General features: G+C 40.5%; 1 long non-coding RNA gene across 1 annotated transcript in view; it reads right to left on the bottom strand.

Moving 5' to 3' along the window:
• Positions 1–1175: 1175 nt before the first annotated feature.
• Positions 1176–6325, bottom strand: part of LOC115593229 (uncharacterized) — a 42885-nt gene continuing 37735 nt past the window's right edge. The window contains exon 3 of the long non-coding RNA XR_003986268.1: positions 1176–1413. This is a non-coding gene — a long non-coding RNA (uncharacterized LOC115593229). The remainder of the gene's footprint in view (positions 1414–6325) is intronic.

The raw sequence follows: 6325 nt of genomic DNA, 5'->3' as shown, positions 1-6325 counted from the left end.
AGTCAGACAAGTACCGTTCTCCTGGCAACTGCCAAACCCAGACTCTTCCATCAGATTGCCAGATGGAAAAGCGCGATTTGTCACTCCAGAGAACGCATCTCTACTGCTCTAGAGTCCAGTGGTGGCGTGATTTACACCACTGCATCTGACGCTTTGTATTGCACTTGCTGATGTATGGCTTGGATGCAGCTGCTCGGCCATGGAAACCCGTTCCATGAAGCTCTCTACACGCTGTTCTTGAGTTAATCTGAAGGCAACATGAAATTTGGAGGTCTGTAGTGACTGATTCTGCAGAAAGTTGGCGACCTCTGCGCACTATGTGCCTCAGCATCTGCTGACCCCGCTCCTTCATTTTATGTGGCCTACCACTTAGTGGCTGAGTTGCTGTCATTCCCAATCACTTACACTTTGTGATAATACCAATGACAGTTGACTGTGGAATATTTAGGAGCTAGAAAACTTCATGACTGGACTGTTGCACAGGTGGCATCCTGTAACAGTACCACGCTGGAGCTCCTGAGCTCCTGAGAGCGACCTATTCTTTCACAAATGTTTGTAGAAACAGTCTGCATGCCTAGGTGCTGGCTTTTATACACCTGTGGCCATGGAAGTGATTGGAATACCTGATTTCAATTATTTGGACGGGTGAGTGAATTCTTTTGGCAATATAGTGTCTCTCATTTTGGGAGACAGTGGCAGTCAACCATCAAGTCATATGCGGTTATATGCCGTTATAAAAATGCATCAAAGAAGATGATGGGGCAAGGCCGGATGTACATATATGGTTTAGAAATCTCTTGTTATTTTCAGCAGCATATTTTTCTCTGGTCCTCTTGTAATGTAATTCATATTATAAAAGTCTGGGACAAGCACAAGTCATGGATTTAAATATGTCACCACCAGAGCTTTGATTGGCTCCGTCGCTCGCTCCATGTACAAGTGTCTTTTGTCAGATGGCTTACCAGCATTTTCCCTAAGGTTTTAAAAGGCCTTGAGGTGGGAAATTGGCAGAACAGATTCCTATCGATCCCCGCTCCCAGTCACACATGACTCCACGCAGGAAGGATAGACTTATTGTGTGAACAGGGGCTATCTTTTTTACACGCGGCTATATTTTTATTAAAAAGGCAAGACATTTCTAAAATGAGACCATTTCTGACTGAGACAAGGGTGAATCCAAAAATGTCTTATATAAATAAATGTCTAAGTGTCAATGTAAGCCTGCAGTAAATACTGCTGCATTTTGTTGTGAAATATATCTGCAGTTCTTACATTTGGTGTACTTGGCAGGATATATGCAGTCAGTACGTGGAGGGTTGCCAGTGTAGTGTCAGATTTAATATGAAGGCCTTGGTACAGCAAATGGTAATCCACAGCGAAGATAAAGGAGGCCCACCACTCTCAGTCCATGAGCTGAAAGACAAGGAAGATATTTCACCGTCATTAATTTTGTTACGGACATGCTAATGTAAACTAAACTGGCTTTGCTCTGAAGGTTGTTTGATTTTGTGCTACCCTGTCAGAAATTGAACAAATAAAAGTGTTAAGAGACCATAAACAGTCCCTGTTATCTGAATAGTATCCATGGCCAGGGTCTACAGGGATCTATATGACCTGATGGAGGTAAAGTCCCTTTTTTTTTTTTACTGAGTCTCCTCGTAGTCCTGGTCGTGAAGATAACATTTCAGAACCTGATGCATGCCTGTAGGGTTGAAACTGAGTTTCACCTACCCAGAAGCTGTACTAGACTATTTCTAAATTAATGTTAGCTACTGTTGCTATCGGCTAGGGGAGTGGAGAGAGGCCCTGGGACGATAGGCTTAAGAATGTGCACAAAGTCACATCCTTGGACGGTTGCAGAAAAAACATCCACAGTCCAGCCATCCACAGGCTTGTGTAGACAACCGGGAGAGTGTGGGTAATTTAATTGTTGAGCATTGTTTGTTAACAGTGGAATAACTATTAACTAAAGTTCAATTAACTACAAATGTACCATTTATTAATGATGGTTACTATAAAGTGTTACCAGTGGCACTGCCAGAGCACCATGAACACCACACTGACATGATTTACAGCAGTGTAGTGTGTAGTGTAACAGGTAGGTTCAGGCAGTAAAGCACTCCACAGTCTCCATGGTGATCTACCTTTTCAGGGAAAGGTTCCAGTACTTCCTTTAAAAATTAATTTTCCTTGAACACATTGTGAGTACCCTGAGTTAATGATGAGTTCATCTCAATTGTAGTTAATTTGCCTTGAGGTTCAGGAAGCCCTAAATTCAGACTTAAATGTCAAAGATCCTGCCCCACCTTCTACAACTTAACATCAATGGTCAAAATAAAAAGACCAATAAAGACTGTGTTGAAATGACGTTCCTCAGTTGAGCTCTTTCCATCTTTGTTCATCCTCACCTTTCCTTTTCTCTGTCGTCACGTCTTTATTTCAAAACAATGTTGGCATTCTCCCCATTTCTGTTGGTAAGGCATGTTAAACTGGTTTTATGATGATCATACTGGCTCATTTATGGTTGCACCTATGGGAAGATTTCTTGGAAAACACGTTTTAGAACAGCCTTTACCAACCTATACCTGCTTGAGCTAATCCCACCTTGTCACGCACACTCCTGGGTGTGCTCTCAGGTCTCACTGTGTGTCTACCATCTGGTTTTACCAAAAGTAGGTTAAGACTTGAATTGCAGGTCCTGGCCTAGTTTTAATATTTAGCACAGTGTCGAGGGCAACAGCCAAAAAAATAATCATATACAAAGAAAGTTCTAAGAAAGGTGACGTTTGAGGTATCTTATCCGAGAATAAAACAGTGATGCCAAAAAAGTCACCAGCCACTTCACTGACATGGCAGGACTTTAGAGTTCAAAATCAGGCTGATCAAAGCCTGAAATCTGGACACTGATTGGAACTATTGACGGTTGTTTGTTTTGCACACCTCCAAGAGGACGTGAGAGAGGACAACAAGGTTATAAATATTTGTATCTGAGTTTGGGTGTCAGGCAGAGGTGGCCTGGTTTGAACCGCTGGAAGTGAAGAGAGCTGCTGATATGTTTGAGATGCTGTTGCATACTGACACCACCCACACACACCTACATACCTCTGACCTGTGCTGCTGCCTCTAGTTCTTGTTAGATTGATGGACCAAAATGTTACTGTTTACAGTAACAGAAAGAAGGGTGGACATATATTTGGCATTCAACAGATATGGTGGAAGAACAACAAACAGAGAATTTATTTGTTGTTTTGCTTATTTTTGTATTGTCGAAAAAACATTGAATATATGCCCTCAGTTCGTCTGTAATTAAATGAAAAACCAGGCTAAAGTGGGTGAACACAGGCAAGAATGCAGAAAATACGAGGAGCAAACACAAAAGTGATACGAGGACCAAAACAGATTAACTGAGAAGCAAGTGAAGGGACACACATGGACTTATGCTGTGTTCATGTGTCAAATGGTCCTATTTGGGAGATCGTTCCTCTGACTTTGGTGTCTTCATGTGTGTCATGTCGGAAGGTGGAAGGAGCGTTCAAACAACACATCGACAGTTGTTTCCAGTATTTGAGTGTCAAGGAAGAGCAAAGGAAGAGAGTCGTGTAAGCCATGAAAAAAATTAAGTCACAAATATACCTTTCAGTTTACTTTCATCTATTGGTTTCAGCGTCATATGACATAAGCTCGACAACTTGTGCACCAAAATTGTTGTTATTGACATGGAAGGGAGTTCATGTGAATTTCCAAGTCATAAAAACATTTTTACGATGATTCCGACAGCATGTGAATGCACAGTAAATATCTTGAAACACAGCTGAACATGAAAAAAGGTGGGAAGAAGACAAAGACAGGAACCGTAAAGCAAAAGATGACACACATGGATAAAATCTACAAAATAAAACAGCAAACAATTCAACTGAAATCCACAAAACCTTTGAAGGTTATTCACCCTCATTATTGATTACATTATCCAATTTGTGTCAGTTTATTTGTTACTGTTTTTCTTGATCTATTTGTCCCCATTTTGTTGACTTTTTCATCACCATATTATACTTTCCTTCATAGCAACCATCTGATCTTTGCACAACTCTGCAAACCATCTTGTAAGGTCTCTGACTTATGCTTTCAAATATGATAAGCTTTTGGTCTGATGCTAGAAAAACTGACTATTTTATTAAAGGAAAGAAATTACTCACCAGAAACCAGGACAGAACTTCACCAATCTCCTTCTTGCACAATAAAAAAAGAATCATTATACCATTTCACTTGTCTCTTGCAAAGTACAGTCAGTACTAAATGACCACCAGTTAATGATTGTCTGTATAACTACATTTACTGTTCTTATCACTGTGTGGGAAGAGGAGAGGAGCCCACAGTATAAAATCCTCACAGCACAACAAAAGCTATTCATAAAATAGATTCCATCACCCAAAACATGGCCTGTGAGCAGAAACAGGTCTATCTGACAGATTTGGTGGATGGGATGGTCACACCCACTCCACAGGTGGCAGGATGAAAGCAACAGCAGCATGTGGGTGTAACTTAGAGTTGTTGCTTTGTGTACTGCAAGCTGTTTTCTCTACAGCATTCAAAGAGGGGTATTTCTATACCCCAGACCCCGGGCTTCATGTACAGTACAACAACAAAAGGAAACATCAGGTTGGTAAACATGAGACGTTATAATAAAATCCTGATTCTAATCAGTGTCGGAGGTTATATGTATGCATGCCGGAGAGAGAACTTGTTTATACGAAAACAGAATTTGCACAAAATTATTCACTTTTAATTTAGCGAGAAATTTTGAATTCTCCAAAACTCTGCCTTTGCTCGGCCATTCTGCCCTTGATGTGTCTCCTCCTGCTTAGTTTTTTTTAAGAAGCCCCAGTAATTAACAGGGTGGTAAACCTTGCCAACGGATTAATGCTAATGATTGTGAATCAGCCCATCATGTGCTTCTAAGGAGGTCTGAGGAGAAGTTTTGGACAATCTCAAAGATTCAGGATTGGACTTTGTGTGAACTTTGTATTGATTTAAACATTCAGTGTTCAGGCCTTGAAATGTGTGCTCCCCTAACAGATCTTATAGATTATTCCCTCTGGGATTCTGCAGTTTGCCAAGAAAAAAAACAACATTATTTTGTATTACAAAATAGACTCGTGGAATAGAATAGTAACTGTACAGCTGGGTAAGTAAAGCAGCCACATGTGAAGACACGGCATGACACTGGACACAAAATAATTAGACCTCTGCTGGGTGTGTATATCTGTAAACAAATGTGGTGCACTTCAGGCTGGGGGCTGAGATCCTTGAAAGACAATTCTAGAAAAGAGTATTCTGAACTCACATTGGTATGTTCTAAGACCTAAATTAAACTCATTCAAACCCAAATCTATCTGCTCATTGCTTGGAAAACTTGGATTATCCTCAGACTCAAAGCTCAACGTACTAGTACGAACCTGTCAAATGAATTCTTGTATTTATATCCTGCATTGTGCCCAGTAATTTTAATGACATTTGGGAAACCCCCATGGGATGTCTTGATGGCATGCTTTGCATAGGAAGAAATGTATTATCATAACAGCTTCATTGATTTGCAATTGTACCTCTCAGTAACAAATGTGTGATCCGGCTCCTTGTTCTACCTACTGAGTCTTCTTCATCTCCCCTATGTTTGTGTTGACTTCCTCCAACAAGTAGCTAAGAAAAGTTCATAACAGACATTGTAATTCATCAAGGCAGGAAAAGCACATGTGTGACCGGTAACGCTAACGATGCTTCCATTCTATATAGTATGACAGTAAGTCTTGTCAGTGAGTGAACACCAGAGCCCTGGGACAAGCTCACCTAAATGGAATGCAGCCTTCATTAATGTTATCAATTCCATCTGTGCTTTTTTCTGCTTTGATAAATCAAATGTCTGCCATGTAAAGTGTCTACAGAGGCCTGAAATGGTAACACTATCCAGTATTGTAGGCTATAGCAAGTGGTCGAGACACCAGTTTGGACTGGTTAGAGCGTTTTCAGTGAAACGGCTGCCTGCTATGGGCTTAAAGGCACCAGTATGGATGAACAGTAAGCCAAAACTCACACTGAAGCTCAGCAAACTCGAGAGGAGCTGCAGATACAGGTGATTATCACAATGAACTCCTTTTACATTGTCACATTTGATACATCGTTATCATAAACATATTGATTATAACCATTTTAAATCAGCTGTTCAATTGTTTTTCAGAAGCAGTACAAGTAATACGGCCGATATATTTACTATCATGTATTGCTATACTGGCCAAATCTCTCAAAGTCTTTTCTCTGGAGCGTGTTTGAGAAT

Source organism: Sparus aurata, chromosome 12 (genome assembly GCF_900880675.1).
Source record: "Sparus aurata chromosome 12, fSpaAur1.1, whole genome shotgun sequence".
Lineage (NCBI taxonomy): Eukaryota > Metazoa > Chordata > Actinopteri > Spariformes > Sparidae > Sparus > Sparus aurata.
This window is presented reverse-complemented; position numbering and strand designations above follow the sequence as displayed.